Below are 18,226 nucleotides of genomic sequence, written 5' to 3'. Positions count from 1 at the left end.
GATGTCAGTAGGGCTGCCACCAAACAGCAGGCGTTTGGCCAGCCACCCCCCCCCCCTCCCCGCCTACAAAACAGGGCAAGCTGTCGATCAACATCAACAGCCGCCCCGCTTGTAGTGATCCCCGGAGCAAGAGAATTTATCTCTCGCTCCGGGGCTTGCACAGTGCGCACGCGGCGCGTGTGCGCACTGCCCGGCCATTGACCCGCTTGCGAGCACGTAGCGCTTGCGAGCGGGTCTAAGTCAGGCCCGGAGTCATCTGTAGCAACAAAAAAATTCAGATTATTCCTCAAATATTGTAAGCTGTTTGTGACTTTTTTTTAGGGGTATATTACCCTAGTCTTTTTAAAACACTATGTAGAAACTATGGACCTCATTCAGAGTCGGTCACAAGCTCGCTCCGGGGCTCGCTACCAAAGGGGCTGCTGTCGATGTTGATTATGTTGATCGACAGCTCACCCCGTTTGGTAGGCGGGCAGGGGGGGGTGGCAGCACAAACAGAGGTGTTCACATGCGAACGCCTGCCATTTGTGGGCGGCTGCACTGACATCATTAATGATGTCTGTGGGGAGCTTCCTGCTCATACAGACCCAACCTTAGGGTCTCGTCATAAGCCCCGATGGTCGCGATGGTGATGACCATCGCGACCATCACCCTAGACGCAAGCTAAGCTGTGGGTGGTAACCTACAGCTTAGCTTGTGACCAGGAGGCTGCACTTTAAAAAATGAAGCACCCGCCCTCATTCAGAGAGAGCGACCGCCTCTGAATGAGGGCCTGTGTATCTACTAAAAGTATGTCTCATAACCTTCTATTATCAGTACCATTGGCTCAGGTACAAAAGAAAATTATGATGCACGAATACAAGCACAGTCCCATGCTATGAGAGTGTTAAAGCAGCTTTTCCACTTAAAACAAAACTTTTTTTTCTTCAGTGTTGCTACTGGATCTGGGAGGGGTATACAGAGAGAGTGGTTACAGACACTGATGTACAAAGTATACAGATGGACAGTTTCTAATGGGGGGCATCCACTAGACGATTTTATCCCTGTCCAACCTCTTAACGATTTTCCCTTGTAGTTTCCCTTGAAATATGATCTTCCACTCTGAACAATTTGCAAAAGATCTAACAATAAACTATGTTGTTTTAATCTGTGATTGAGAGCTTTCAGCTATAGTGGGCAGACAGTGGTTCATCGTTTGATCGTTCAGCGTGAACGATGTGTAAACAATGTGTAAATGATTTGTAAGCAATCAAGTGAAATTGACCTGCATGTTCAGTCGATGGAGGAGACGATCAAAGGACCAGCGGGAGCGCGCATCGTACATCGTTAGAAACAATTACTGCACGATTTGCAAACGATGTTCAAACGATGTTTGAACGATAATCGAACGATTATCGAACGATTTTATCATTATCGTTCAATCGTTCAACTTTATCGTCTAGTGGATACCCCCCTTAATGGAGCATACACACGGTCAGATTTGTCAGACTTGTCAGATGAACGATTGAACGATTTGAACGATTTAAACGATTTTACCAAAGTTTTGAACGATTTGAACGATTGAACGAATTTTTACTGCATTAAAATGAATGGAATCGTCCAAGTCTGACTGCAAACACATCAGATGTCAGAAATCGTTATCTGACCATCGGGAACGCGCATCGTTGATCGTCCATCGTTCAGGCATGTCAGATATAAACGATTTTCCTTCAGATATGAACGACTGAACGATTTTTAAATCGTTATCGTTCATATCTGAAGGAAAAATCTGATCGTGTGTATGCACCATTACTCTGAAAATATCCAAACAAGTAAAACAATTAAACATTACAGTTACATCTATTTGGAGAAAAGTTTACACTCCTGCTCTGTACATAGGAAGTATATAGGATCATATTTCTGTCCCTAATCTACTTTTAGTTCACTTTCAACTGAATTTTTTCTAAACTCTTTTATCTAAAGATTCATAAGGTTTTTTCTCTACAGGTTGTCTCATGCTGTTTTGAAGTTAACAATAAAGTTAAAGGATTGTTCATCCTACTCTAGATATTGAATTGTTACCCTATTACGTAATGCATCATTCAACCTATCCATAAAAAGTCCCTTCATTATATAAGCAACCTATATAATCTTTAAGATTTACCAATAATTTCTTATGATAATCAGCAACTGGTTCAAATATTTCTTATTCAGTCTGGTATAAACATTTGGTTTATGGTCAGTAATAATATCAACACTATTTATCTCATAAATCACATTACTATAAATTATCTATTTCCAAACTTTCTCTATAGGTTCATGTAACAAAGACAATGTAAATGACAATATAACAAATCTCTAAGCATCGACAGTTCTTTTACAAACTCTGACTTTGGTGCAGGAACATTCTGAACTTTTAAGCACTTTTTTTTTCTTTGGCAGCAATTTCGTCAGCTTGCACGACAGTGTCTGTTTTCATAGGTACTATGTATTTTATTTGTTTGCTTAGTAAAATCAAAATCTTCATAATTCATAAATAAATCATAATTTTCAAAAATTACACGAACAATCATGTGAATAGCAGCAGCAGCCGGCTTGCTGTACTTATCCCAAAGCATGTATCATGTATTTGTTTAAGAAAGTGTAGAGCTTAAGGACATGATTTACGCATGTGCGCGGGCTGATCTCTGCATTCAATTTAGATTACTCATACCAATTAAGTTAACATTATAAATTCATACTTTACGCTGCGCTTTTAAAAGAGATACAATTATTCTATTATTTATTTATTTTATTCTCAATCCACTGGAATACACATTTTATCATATTTTGTCATTTTAACACTACTCATCATAGAACACACACACACACATAGGGCCTGATTCAGACCCACTCGCGAGCGCTATGCGCTCACAAGCGGGTCGATTGTGGCCCAGTGCGCATGCGCACGACGGAGCCGGCTCCATCGTGCGCATGCGCGAGACCCGGATAGCGACGGCCAAGCCGACGCTCCGGGTCTCGTAACAAAGGGGACGTGCTGTCGATGTTGAGTGACAGCACGCCCCCTTTGGTGGATGGGCTGGGGCCGTGGCTGCCCAGATGGAGGCGTTCCCATTGGAACGCCTACCGTCTGGAGCCGGCCCCACTGAGTTGGAGTGCTTCCGGCTCTGTTAGAGCTGAAAGCACTCTAGGGCTTGCGGCAACAAGACCCTACTGCAAGGGTCTCGTCGCAAGCCCGATGGTCGCTATGGTCTTGATCATCACGACTATCATCATGGCCGCTCGCATAAACTGTGGGTGGTAACCCACAGCTATGCGAGCGGCCAAGAGGCCGCAACCAAAAAGAAAAAAATGCCCTGATTCAGAGCGGGCGCTCGTTCAGAGCGTCCGGCTCTCAATCAGGCCCATAGTCAGGATAAACTTGTTCTATGATCGCCTGTTTTTCTCCAAGCAAATACTAGCAGTGATTTTTAGAGTCTGTATTACCTCTTAGGACACGTCTGTCTAACGAAAAATATAGGCATCCACTCCTCAATTCATATATTCATGATTCATATATTCTTCACTACACAAATATTAAATACATAACCTCTAAATAACTTCTTCTTCTAACCTGAGCTGTGGGTGATCAGTCCACAGTCTAAAATTATTACAGTATCTCAATACACTTAACTAAATTTTTAGTAATATTACTTATGCAACAACACACAATGTAACATCATCTCTGAGTTCAACTTTAGCTACACCAAACATCATCTTCCCTCAATCCCTCTCAACATCTCGGAGCACAGAAACATATATGTACATATATCATTCTGATTCTCACGAGAAGTTTGCAGCTGCTGCAGACAGTTACTCCCCCCTTTTCGATGGATTGAGCAAGACATCGGTTTAGCGTTTCAGACAGATAGCAGTGCCTCCACTTGTCTAATCCTAATTTTAACCTGGTGTTCCATTGTTGCATAAAAGTAATATAGACTCCAACCCAGTATACTTAAGAATTTGTCATTTATTAATTAAATAAATAAATAGATCTATCCCTTAACTGGGAGCACATATCCCCCAGGGTTAATGCAAATAACAATGATTGATTACATTAACGAGGTTTTATACCTTCCATTACAGTCTTCAGGTAATACGTCCCCTGTACACCCACTGACATCATCAGATAGACAAAGTTTGTTCTTATGGTCTCTTTCCTTGGGAATCAAAGAGAATTAGATTCCTTTATGAGATGATCATGGTGTTCTGCAAAATGACACATAAATGGTCAAGCACTTGTACACCCTTTCAGATAAACATTTTCATAGGGAGCAGTCCTTAAAAACATCTCATCTCATTTCACTTCGTTTAAGTGAGTTTGTACAAAGCAAAATGGCTGTGCAAAGGCCATATTGAATTTCATGAACTGTATTAATTATAAAGCATATGTAAATATGGAATTATGTAAAATATAATGTTTCTCATAAATTCGTTTTCCACAATAGGAAGTGATCACACGGTAAGGCATGGGGATGTCCACTTTGAATTAGCGTCTGATGGCAGAGCGATCGCATGCCAGTCTAAAGACGCCCCCTTCCCTTCGTAGCACACATCATCTCCAGGAAGTGTACAATAAAACAATAACATCGAGAGCCATCGGGGCTGCACTCATCCCTTGAGGTTGACCCTACCCCGCCGCAAGCACTGCGATCACTGCAGTGTGAAAGACAACCAGGTGAAATGTACAATGACACTTCCATGCTAATTATGTACGCCCATAAAATGCCATAAGAATGCACAGGCCAGCGTTTACACATCCACTCTCCCATTTTCAAAGACCAGCTTCTGTCACCACCCACAAACGGCACTATCTGTCACTCAACCTAACATCCAGAATAAGGCTGGCATGCGATTGCTTCCTGATCGCAGTAATTGGATGGCACACTCACATGCAAGGCAGGTATATGCGCAGTTTGCAAAAATCCGCCATCTGTGAGCAAAAGCAGCCTAGCGAGTGGGTCTGAATCGCCCTCTGTGTGCTCAAGAAAGTGGTGTGCGGTGATCCATACAGTACGCCACATAGTGCCCTGCTAGTTACGCTATGCTGTGGCATATGGAGTCTCATAGTACTGCGCATGCCCAGTGGAGCTGATCGGGATGGGCACTATGTGCTGTACATGACAGGTGCTGCTTTCAACACAGTTGGAGTGTGTGGGCTAGAGGTTTGGGTGATTGCCTTGCAGTGTGGACATCCCAGGTTTGAGACCTGGTAAGGTACTCTTTTTAAAAAAAATCTTCACTGCAGGACTTGGTGGTGTGTGAGTTCTGTCATTTACAGTATACAGGTATCTGTGTTGATCAAAAAGATGCACTCCCAGCATTGTATAAAGACTGAGCAATTGAAGTTTAGTATTCTTATCCAAGCCTACTGAACTCAATACATTGGGACTGATTCAGACCGCTCACAAGCGCATAGCGCTCACAAGCAGGTCGATGGATGGGCAGTGCACACGCATGGCGTGCGCACAGCGCAAGTGTGAGCCCCGGAGCAAGTGAGAACTTTGCTCGGGGCTCACAGCAAAACAGGGCGGCTGTCGATGTTGATCAACAGCTCACCCCGTTTTATAGGTGGGTTGGGCGGGGGCTGCACAAACGGAGGTGTTCCCGAAGGAATGCCTGTCATTTGTGGGTGGCCCTACTGACATCACGTGTGATGTCAGTAGTGAACTTCCTGCTCTATTAGAGCAGGAAGTTCACTGGGGCTTGCAGTGGACGATACCCTACCACAAGGGTCTCGTCGCAAGCCCGATGGTCGCGATAATCGTGACCATTGCAGGCCACCCACTAAAGCTGTGGACGGCCTGGAGGCCGGGGAAAAAAGGCCCGCCCTGATTCAGAGCGAGCGCTCACAAATAGCAAGCGCCTCTGAATCAGGGCCATTGTCCACAACATCATACCACCTGGCATTTCTATGCTACTTTATGCCACTGTATTTCTGTGAGTTTAAGGTATGAGTTTTAAAAAACGGACTGCTTTGCTATTTAACGTAATGGAGGTGTTCCCAGGCATGACCACAAAGTGTTATTTGAAAGGTCTTTTAAAAAATATTAGGAGATGTGAAATAATAATAATTGTGGCAGACAGAGCATGGGTAATAATCGTCACATTAATATAGGTACAATGTATATATGAGAAGTAGGAGCATAGCTGAGAAGGGGCTTCCAATAGGTGTTACCACTCCAGTGACAGGTGCTTGGGGCAGTAATTGCAGTAATAAGCTGTGCACCCTGGTGATATTCACTCTAGCACATGTACTGTCAGTTTAAATGATCAGAATATATAATACAATCTCCTCTATTGACTAATAACAATGATTCAAAGGAGATAAAAGTTAGATCCTAGGTGCTATACATAATAAAGCAGTGCCAAAGGAGCTACCCCATAATGTCAGATTACTGAAGCAGTCTATTCCCACAATGATACCTCAATGCCCAGTATGATACTGTCACTGTATGCTGTTTTTCTCTTCACTCCAGTATTCCCCCACAGGCTGGCCATACCCGAGTGGCATAGTTCAATACAGAGAGTGGGATTGGGGGATGCTATGACATGCATTTTCTCTGGGCACCATGGTTCTACGCCACTCCTCTGCATGTATACATCATATATCTATAGCCTGCATGTATACATCAAATATCTATAGCCTGCGTGTATACATCATATATCTATATCCTATGTGCATACATCATATATCTATATCCTATGTGCATACATCATATATCTATAGCCTATGTGCATACATCATATATCTATAGCCTGGTGCATCCATGGGAGGAGGTTGTGTCTGCTGTTGCTCCTGCTCTACTACGTGGCTGTGTGAGAGGGGAGTTCCCCTACAGGCTTCCCCAGGCAGGCTGCCTCTGCCTGGGGAAGTGTTTAGAAAAGTGTGGTTGTGACACTGGTGCGGCCTACACAGCTTATTACTGCCGTTTATTGTGGCAGAAAATTAACTTTTTTCCCTGTTTAATCCCAGTGTTCTGTACTTGGCTGGAGAGACACAAGAGAAGTGCCAATGACTAACAAAACCAGGCCCTGGGTGTTTCCCAGCCCAGAGTAATGGACAGCGGTGGGGGACCATGTTTAACAGATGTACTGCAGCAGCAGCAGCCAGAAGTAAGTCCCTCTGTTTCTGGAGTGACAGGCATGGGGGTTCTGGCAGGCGTGTCTAACCTGGAGGGCCCTGGCATGAGTATGGAGCAGGCTGAAGCAGCTTCGGTGGCACTTGTGGCTGTGGATGTCTGGGTGGGCACTGAATGTGAAGCATCCATCCCAGCAGAGGCTCCGGTGTCAGCGGCAGAGATGTCCTGGGGAATGGATGGCCTGGAAAGTGCGGTGGCTCCTGTCAGAGTTCTGGCAGGGTCGCCGATGACAGGAAAGGTCGCAGTAGGCCCTCTGCATACTGAGGGTGTCCAGGCGGATGCCTGACCAGTGGTGCCGTCTGGCGTGTCTTCAGTCCTGGCAGCCTCTATTGTGGCTGAAAGTGTGTCAGCAGACTCTGGGCAGGAGAGGAAGCTGCCAGCAGCTGAGGACCTGGCAGTACAAGCAAAGGATGTCTTGGTGGTCACAGGGGGGCATGAATGTTCCCAAGGATCTTCTAATCTAGCTGCTTCCCATAAACTACCAGTGAGGTAAACCCTGAGTTAAGTAACTCAGGGTAGTGTGTTAGAACCCACTGGTAGTTAAGCAGGGGGAGCACTGTCACTAGAAGTAGGTGACAGTGTGCTAGGTTCTGCTGAATCATGCCCGTAAAGTGAAGAGGATGCTTATGCCCAGTACAGCATGGAGGAGCTGCAAAGGGAAGCAAGGAGGTTGAATTCTAGGCTGCATTTTAAAGTGAAAAAGAAGAACACTTGCTTTAAATATGAGCATCCTGCTGTGGAGGATGAGATCCTGATATTGACAACAGCATTAGACAAAATTAAGAAAAATATGGCGGTGAGTAAAAGAATAAAGGAAAAGAAAGATGTGGAATATGTTGGTGTTTTAATACCACATATAGTGGCGGAGATTCTGTTGAGAGGAGTGTTGGTGTAATAAAAAATGAGTCGTAGGTGCAGAGGAGGATGGAGTCCCAGGATTCAGTGGTACAGATGGATACAAGGGCAGGATATGCGGTTCTCCAGAGCAAACCGGAATGGTGGGTAAGTGATGATTCACGAGGGCCTGGGAATGCCGTAGGTGTTGGTGCTCCATCTACTGTGCTGGTTGTCCCATGTGAGTCAGGGCCACCCACAGTGAACCGGTGTTTTGGTAGGGGGAGCAATGGGGGCTGTTTCCAGGGCACAGGAAGAAGTTACTGACTCGGAAATAGTGCTGGCAGTAGCACTTGCCGAGGAGAGCATGGAGGGGGACCATGGGTTAGACCCGTTGCACCTATGGTATATCCAGTGGTTTGGTCCTGTGAAGTGCGGGGCGAAGTTGATAATTCGGTTGGGTCAGAGCATATGGCGCACGGCATGCCAATATTGGATAAGAGCATAGTGTCATCGGAAGAGAAACTAATTATAGAGATGGTGATAAGATGGCTGTCCCTATACGGGCAAAAAAGGCTGCTGAGGTGATTGCCAAAGACATGGCAGCAAGAGCTGAAAGAGTTGGGAGAAGCATGGAATGTATGGACAAATCTGTGTCAAACGCAGTTTCCTATGCAAGCATGGTCTCTAAACAAAGTGGAAAAATAAATGTAACTTGTAATGTATCTGTTGGGAATGCAGGTGGTGTTTGGAAAAGGAGGAATTTGGTGCAATTCAGGAGGTTGGGGGAGGATGAAGCACCGTATAATGAGAAATTCTTAAAGATTATATTTGATTTTTGGTTCACTGCAAGTGATCTGTACACCTGCATTCACCCAGCAAAGTCTGTGGAATATCATTTGAGTTTCCTGACATATTTTGGATTACAGACCTTCTGGGTGAAGTGGCAGGCGTACTGTATATTGTTTGTCAAAAACTTGGTAACAAAGCAGGATAGGGTAAAGGCTACAGTTTTGGTCAGAAGTTAATCATTGCCTTCTGAGGATATACATTTCTGGCTATCCAGGTTTTGGGATGTGCAATGGCATATGGTGAAGGCTTGTCACACAATGGGGGTGTGGGGTGGGGCTTGGGAGGTATTGATCAAATTGTACCACTCAGATGCCGGGTTTGTGCATGTCACCTCGGCTGCCTACATAGGGTGAGATAGGGTTCAGTGTTTTTACCCTGGGCAGCTGACGACATGTTTTAAATGCAGGGACTTTAGGCATCTGAGTGGTGATTGTACAATCATTAAGTGTTCGCTATGTGGCAAAATAGGGCATGTGGTTAAATGCAATTTATGTGGGGAAGAACGGCACCCTTATAGCAGGTGTCTAAGAGCATGTCACAATGCAGTATCTATACAGCCTCGTCAGGAAAGAGGGGAGAGGAAGGGTATGGAAAAGAGAGAAAATACAGTGGTAGAAGTGGTAAAAGAAGGGCAGAGTAAGAGAGTGGAGGAAGCAAGAAGGGAGGAGGTGAGAAGGGTAGAGGTGGGGGAAGAACCTTTTCAAAAAGTTAAAGGTGAGAGGAAGCAGAAGAGGAAAGGGGAAGATACGACCTTAGTATTATCAAATAAATTTGATGTCTTTACGTCGGATGAAGAAGGTGAAGTAGTAAGAGAGGGAGGTGAGTAGTAGTAAGAGAGGGAGTGGTGGGAGGTAATTAAAAAGAGAATCTGTAAGTTTTTCTGTGGTCTTGTAGCTAAGAGAAACTTAATAAAGATAAATGTCTACCATAGACTGAGAATGAAATTGGATTTCTTGATCTCCGAGGAGGGAGTGAAGGCTCAGATGAGAGAGTTTCAATATAAATATTGTTATCTACAGTGGGTAGCACCTCCTTATTTGAAAATTAAAATTAATTCCATAGAAATAATTAAGAGCAGGTCACACACTGGTGCGGTTGTCTTTTTCTTTGTCAGAGCTGTAAGGCGTCAGTTGATGCCAAACATGTCAGAGGATTGGTTGACGGGCAGGGTGCTCTTCATAAGGATTAAGAAGGCATTCTGGATGTAGTTGTGTCCTACTATTCTGATCTGTTGTCTGAGCAGCCACGTATTAGAGAGAGGATGGAAACAATTCTGAGGGGGACTCTGTCCCGCTGTCACTGAGGGACTGCCCGGGTAATGCCGCTTCAGATGGGTTAGCTCTTTTAAATTCACAGAGGATACCGCCAAAGTTTAAAGATATTGCCTGGCTCTCTTTTCCTGGAAAGCTTTATTTTGGAGGGAACTTCAAGTGGAGGAGTGCCAGTGAACGTGGTTGTCCACTGGAGGATTGTCCAGGGGTGGAGGAGTTAATGGACCACTTCCTGCTTGAATGCCCCTTTAATGTAAAAGTTTAAGAGGAGGTATCAAGGGCCATTGGAATCCCGTGCCTTTTGGGTTTTAGTTACCCTGAGTGGGCTTATGGGATAGTCAGAAGGTATGGTGGATTTGATTTGACCACATTTTATTTAGTAAGTTTAGTGGTTGGTGTCAAGTCTCCATATGGAGAAAGGTCCTCCTCTGTGAAGTGGTGGTGGGTTCGATTCTACAAGTGGTGAAGAGGATGATAGATCTGGATAGGGGGAGGCTAGACATTGTCAGCTGGTTCCGTCGGTGGGGTCAAAAAAGCCCCCTTGAGTGGGTGGTGGATAGCCTCTTTTTGTCCAGCTGGGAGACTTTTTCTTCTTTCACACCCCATAGATTTTGTTGCTGTTATTTTTTTATGAGAATGTTTTGCATACATCTGCCTGGAGGTGGCAGGTAATGGTGGTGGGTAGAGTTAAGTTTGTTAGTTAGTTGTGTGATTTAGAACAGGTGATGTGTGCTATAAAGCCTTGCTTAGTTTTTCTTTGTAGGGGTTAGATGATATATGGTTAAGTTAGGTGATATTTGTTTTGAGGGGGCATAATATGTGGTAATATTATGCGCACCTAAGTTGTTGTTGTTATTATGTATATTATATTATTTATGTTTATATATATATATATATATATATATTATATTTACGCTAGTTATGTTTTTTATGTTGCAAATTTTAAAATAAATGAAATATTATCATATATCTATAGCCTGTATGCATACATCATATATCTATAGTCTGCGTGCATACATCATATATTTATGACTTGGTATTGGTTTCCTTGTGTACTGGATTAATATGTGGTGTGATTTGCTGCAGGTATGATAGATGTGCCTAACCTCTCGATATAGAGATAAATACAAGATATACCACGCTATACCCCTAAATGTGTTGCATATCTCTGCATTCTACAAATATACTGGAATGATATGCGTGAGAAAAAATCTGTTTAATGGTTAATCACAATGTTAACCTCAGACCTATATCACACTATATGTACAGTGGTTAACCAATCATAAATAGTAAACAATGTATCAAGATTATTCGTACATACAGGGATAGCAAAGTAATCAATGTTGCACAGTAATACTAACAGTTATACTTGTAGTACATTTGCATATAAAAACATAGCATGATATTCAAGGTGGGGTATGAGTCTGTCTGCCTTTGGGTTCATGACTATTAGCCACCTGTTAGGGTATTCCACTTCCTTAGTGGTGTGCTGCCAGATGCCTTGATAATATGAGAACGGTGTCCCCAGTGTCGGACTGGGGCATAAAGGGCCCACCGGGTAATGCAGTGGTAAGGGCCCATGCTGAAGGGGTGTGGTTATCCATTAGAGGGGTGTGGTCAGTGTAGATTCTATAGAAGGGAACCAATCACCCATATTGATCAGTGATGCTGCTCCACCAGATAACTGACCATCTGATAGAGTAGCAATGTATAATTTGAGGTCTGGAACCTGACACCTTCAAGAGGGGGTGGGTCCTTAGGCAAAGGGGCCCACCAGGGATTTCCCATGTACCCCTTTGGGCCAGTACAGCCGTCTCTATACAGTACTGGGTGTGGAGGTCTGCGTACCATTCAGTGTAAAAAATAGTTCAGAAAAAATATGTAAGAGGGGGGTGGGGTTTTGTTGATTCAGTAACAACACTTTTACCTCAACCTTCGGTTCTGTGGTGCCTTTTAGTGTGATCCTTTTGAACTTCAAGCTGTGCTGTTGTCCCTTGTTTAACGTGCAGCCAACGGCTTGGTCTGACTATACCATTGGGCATCAACTTTCAGAGGGGTGCCTGCTGGTCGGATCAGGTGGTTGCGGTCTTGCCTTGTCAAGGCTGCATCGCGGAACCTCTTCTCCTTCCTTCCTGATGTCTGGCAGTGGACCACTGCATGCAGTGCAGTGGTCTCCCACTTCCGGGTTCGCGCCCAGCACCTGTGGTCACATGACACGAGTGAAGATGGTTAGTTGGAGGTGTGCAGCGGTCTCCCACTTCTGGGTTAGCGCCCGGTGGCTGCGGTCACATGGCACGAGTAACGATGGTTAGTTGGAGGTGTAGTGTTGTCGTTTAGAGTGTGTTTCAGCAGTCAGTGCCCAACGTGTTTCAGCCCTACAGCCTTCCTGTGGGGGTGAATAGGTGATTTGAGGCTTTAAATACCTCTGCTGGGCGTGATCTCCATTCCTAATTAGATGTCTTTGTTGTGTGTGTTACCTGGAATGGTTGGGTGGTTTCTTTTGGTGGGTTCCTATGGAGTGTCTCTTTACATAGTCCGGTGGCCTTTTTGTTTGAGTCTCATGCCTTAGGTTCAGATAATGTTCAGTGTCCATCCCATAAGGGGTTAATCGGTCATTTTTGGAGGGTTTGTTCTAGGTAATACTTATTGTGTCTCTGGTAACGTAGTCCGGTGGCCATTTTGTTGGCGTCTTATGCCTTTGGTTTACATGATGTTCAGTATCCATCCCATAAGGGGTTTATTGGCCATTTTTGGAGGGTTTATTGGCCATTTTTTGTTCTAGGTAGTTCTTATTGTCTTGTTATGGCATGTTATACTTAAAGTATATCCAGTACATTATTAACACAGTCTTGTGATGGTGATCCTTGTGATGTGTATAGCTTGAATACTATCTAGGAGGTTATACATAAGAGTGGTCATGTAGCGATTGCGGTTCCCATGGTTACCACTATATACAAATATGGAGTACTGTTACTATATGGTTGCTATAGGGGTTTGTTTTGACCTCTGAATTGAATTATTTGCATATGATCAATCTGATTGAGTTATCCATGTTCAAGCCTTTTGGTGCTAATGTGTCTAATTTGATGATACATCTTAATTCCTCTGTATTTATGAGTTTGGTGTAGTCTCCCCTCTCCATCTTGGTTTGGCTTCCTTGATTCCAAAGAATTTCAGTAATTTGGGGATGCAGTTATGGTATCTAAAATGTGCTGAGCCTGCATGTATACATCATATATCTGTAGCCTGCGTGCATACTGATATATCTATAGCCTGCATGCATACATCATATGTCTATAGCCTGCATGCATACATAATATATCTATAGCGTGCGTGCATACATCATATATCTATAGCCTGCATGAATACATCATATATCTATAGCCTGCGTGCATACATCATATATCTATAGCCTGCATGCATACATCATATATCTATGGCCTGCGTGCATACATCATATGTCTATAGCCTGCATGCATACATAATATATCTATAGCCTGCGTGCATACATCATATATCTATAGCCTGCATGCATACATCATATATCTATAGCCTGCATGCATACATTATATATCTATAGCCTGCATGCATACACGATATATTTATAGCCTGCATGCATACATCATATATTGATAGCTTGTGTGCAGCTTTGCAATGCTGTCCTAAGCTGAATCACCCCCTAAATTAGCAAAAATTAAAATAAATATTTTTGCTGGAATTTAGAAATATTCTCTTTCTGGGACACAGACTCCAATAACAGCTCAACCCGGCAAAGATGTGGAAGCAAAGTGATAGTTACCGCTATCACTTTGCTTCTGGCTATGGACTCAACATGTGCAGTGTCCAATCACGGCCTTCGGCCTGCACATGCTTCGTAGGCTGCTATGGGTTAACGCCATCTGCATATAGTGCAATCTACCGGGGCCAAGTGAAAATGAACAATTTTGCTTGTATTTATCAATATTCTCTTGCGAGAACTCGGGCTCTTCCAGCAAAGATTTGGAAATAAAATTATAATTACAATTTGATGATTTAGAGCTTTTGCAGTTGGAATTGGAAGTGGTGCAGCTGATATCCCTTCATACGAGAGATGAGTGATTCAGTTCTACTCTTTTATTTTACAAATTAGCCTAAGTTAGAATTGCGAGCTGGATAGCCGGTAAGATGCCATTATTCAGATCCAAACTTAAATGAGTAGAACCGAACCTTTCATCTATGTTTCATACATCCTGGAGATGCTTAAATTTCTGGGTACCGCTACATCATAACCACAAACTTAATTGAGTTTAATCTTGTGGTGACATCAATGATACAATGTCGTAACCTTGTATCAATGATATAACCACAAGGTTAATCTCAATTAATCTTGTGGTTACGATGTAGCACATCAATGGTGAATTCTCACCATTGAAGTGTATGAAGAACACAGGCCGACCATATTCAGCCAATCAGCGAGCTGCTCCGACGGAGATGCCCGCTGATTGGCTGGTGGCTCCTTCAATGACTGGGCACACGTGTGCCCGGGTCATTTGCGCAGAGTAAAGGTATGTGTGTACACACATACCTTTACTCAGTCCGATTTGGTATAGCTCTTTTCCGTATTTCTTTAACCCTTTGGATGCCTACAGGGAACGAAGTGGACGTGAACTACGCATTAGAAGGAGAGGTGAGTATGGCTTTTTATTTCAGGTTCCCCTATGGATTACTTCAGATACTAGGCGAGTATGTGTGAGTGTGAGTGTGCAGGTATGTTTTATTAAAATTTTACTTTCACGGTGTGTGTTTTTTTTAAACGTATTTCTTTAGTTGTAGAAGTACTGTACAAGTGCCAGCGGGCCCGTAATACCCCGCATGCTGGTATTTGTGGATCTCCAAATACCAGCATGCGAGGGAGGCTTGCTGGTATGTATAGTTCTACAACTAAAGAGAATATTTAACCCTTTCATTTACACTAAACACTAACGCTATCAACCCGGCACCCACCGCCCTAGTGTGCCGGGGATTGCCCAGGGCTATCAGTCTAGGCCTGGGGTGCCCTGGAGAGAGGGACCCCTTTATTGGGGAGGGCCCCAATTCCCCAGGGATCCCCTGCCTGGGCTGACTAGTGGTCAGGGGTAATGCTTTGGCCGGGGAAACCGGTGAAAGGTTTTCCCTGGCTGTGGCATTATCCCCCCACTAGAAAGAGTTTGATGCTGGTTTTGGAGCTTTCAGGGGACCCCTACTTGTTTTGTCCCCTGATTTTCCAGAACCAGGACTAGCTCAACAAAGCCCTGTGCTGGTTCTTAATATACAGGGCCCCCTACGCATTTTGGCCCCTGTATTTTTAGAACCAGGACAGGCTTTATAAAGCCCAGGGCTTGTTATGGATTTGTGGAAGGGGTGCACGTAATTTTTTGAAAATGTTTTAAAACCTTTTACATAAGTACACACAGAAACATTCACGTATCTCATGGATAAGTGTATGTGTCTGTGTTAATCTGACCTGCTCAGGATATACACGCTATCCTGAAGCAGGTCTATTATTTGGGGACTTTGAAGTTATTTTTATTTTTGCGAGTCTTAAACAAACACCCTATTACATTGGGCGAGTTGATTGTTTTCAATGTGGATGCGAGTTTGAGAATGGAGATTTTTAGTAACACTGAAAAAATGCAAGTTCTGTTGAACTGACACCCTATTACATTGGAAAGTTGTGAAAAATTGCGAGTTTAGCACAAAACTTGCAATTTACCAAAACTGACACCATATTACATTTGGCCCAAAATGTCTAATAAGAGTTGTAAATATGTAATTATGGGGTCTATTTATCAATGAACTTTATCATATGCAAAGAGTGATAAAACTTGTTGCGTATGATAAATGATGCTCAACCCAATCAGCTTCCTACTTTCCTTTTTCAAACAGATGACAGTTGGGAGCTGATTGGCTGGAGCATCATTATTATACACAAGTTTAATCACTCTCTGTGAATGATAAAACGCGTTGATAAATGAGGCCCTATGTTTTTTATTTGATTCATATTATCCAAAAGCAATTAAGTACTTTACCTCATTTCCTTCCAATAAACCTCCTATAGAGGGCCACATAGGATTGCTCCATAGGTGGATATTTTAATGGGCAGTACAATTGTATAAAACCCAAACAGTTCTGTTCTGTGATTTAAGTGGTTTTTAAATAAAATTTCACAAATTATAATGAATTTTAAATGGATTTACAGCTAAATAATACAAATAATGAATCTCATTTGATCTCAGCATTGCTCCTGATTTCAAATAGTAATATTAAAATAATTGGCCACATGTTGCCTTTTAAAACCCTTAGCCAGCCCCACCAATAAATAGACTGGCTAGGTTTACAATATAACAGGGAGACAACAATCAATGGATTCCTTTGCCATAATGAAACCCTATCCTCAGGATGATCAGTGCAGGTCTGGTGCCTCTAGTGGGTGGTACAAGAAAACAGCATATCTACTCTGCAATTGGATGCCAGCCCCATGCTGTACTGTATATTTATCAACATAGTTTCTTAGATCCGCCTGGGGCTTTCTGGCTAATTAAAATTGTGAGATCCCTAAGGTGAAATCGGTATGTAATGCTGCCAGATCTACTCCTGGTGGACCAAACACCAATGCTGGAAGTCCGATCAGTGAAGTTCCCAACTAGGGTTGTTAAGCACCCTAACCCTCCCCTTTCCTCCCCTAACCCTCCCTTCCTGCACCCTAAACCTAACCCTCTTGGGTTTGCCTAACTGTTGCCTCCCCCCAATGGTGCCTTGCCCTAACCCTCCCTTCCCCTAGCCTAACCCTAAGTCCTCCCAGGGGTGCCTAAACCTAACTCTCCCCCTGCGGCTAACAGCTAGAAAGCCCCGGCTTACCTTCATTCGGGATCAGGATTTAGACGCCTATCTTTAGTCCCTGGTCAAGCTTCCAGTGTTGAGATTCTGACAGGCAGCATTCTGGGTGGTGGTATGTTAACAACATCCCCCCTAAGGCTGCTGCTATTTTTACCATAATTGTTAACATAACACCCACACAGATTTAAAAAATTTGCTTTATTTAATAAAACATTCCCCAATGCCCTTGGTTTTCATTGGCTCTTTGGAACCTTCATTCGCAAGTTAAACAGTACAGTTGCCCTTCTCAATCTGTTTGCCCCTTTCTTCTTGCTCAGCGTTATCATAATAGATTGCTGTATTTTTACAATGTTACCTGTTTGGTGTCAGAATCATCGAACTCCAAGACTAGCTTCCATTGTTGTCCTGGTTGTCTTGCTCCTGACTCTTATTTTCAGTTTACCTTACTTTATATTTAGAGATACCAATTATAACAAGGGGAAATTGGTCTGTTTAAAGAACTTTGAAGATGAAATAACAATTGGTCGAACTAAAGTTGATATACTGTATCAAGACACAGGGTAATGAGATTTATCATAGTTTTTGCTATTCCTTTCTCCATCATTATCTCATGTTATACAATAATTGTGTTGCGTACACAAAGGAATCACATCACCACCTATGGCAAGCCAAGAAAAATTATTGTAGCTGTCATTATTTCATTCTTTGTCTGCTGGTTTCCTTATAATGTCTTCTCCTTCCTTGAATTGTCTACACACTATAGTAGAGATCTCAATGATGTGCTACGTGTTGGAATTCCACTTACCTCCAGCCTGGCCTTAATTAAAAGCTGCATTAATCCTGTTCTCTATGTCTTCATTGGTCGGGATTTTAAGGGAAAAGTCTGGTCCTCTGTCCAGTCTGTATTTGAGAGAGCTTTCACTGAGGATGCTGAGCCAATAGATTCCAAGTCCACCTGTGATTCTCATCATCTTTGAAATTAAACTAGAAAATAAACTCTTACCCACACACCCTCATCCAATTAATTTTCATGTAAATATTTTTCAAGACAGCCGCATCCACTTCTAATATCTTGTTTCACCCAAGATCATCTCCCTTGTGTAAAATAGTTATCTTACTTAAATACAGTTCATTTAAATATAGTACAAAATGTAGCTAACATCATGCAACTAGAATTAGATCTTCTGATAACGTAGAGATGTGCATGGACCCCCATGTTTTGGTTTTGGTTCTAATTCATCATCATGTTTTGGT

At 43.0% G+C, this 18,226-nt stretch overlaps 1 pseudogene; it reads left to right on the top strand.

Annotated features, from left to right (window-relative positions):
- Positions 1-9,433: 9,433 nt before the first annotated feature.
- On the top strand, positions 9,434-17,949 carry LOC148525488 (formyl peptide receptor-related sequence 4-like; annotated as a pseudogene).
- The last annotated feature ends 277 nt before the right edge of the window (positions 17,950-18,226 follow it).

Source organism: Taudactylus pleione, unplaced genomic scaffold, assembly GCF_031769625.1.
Source record: "Taudactylus pleione unplaced genomic scaffold, aTauple2 ptg000108l, whole genome shotgun sequence".
NCBI lineage: Eukaryota > Metazoa > Chordata > Amphibia > Anura > Myobatrachidae > Taudactylus > Taudactylus pleione.
Note: the sequence above shows the minus strand (reverse complement) of the source record. Positions and strands in the feature narration are given on the sequence as shown.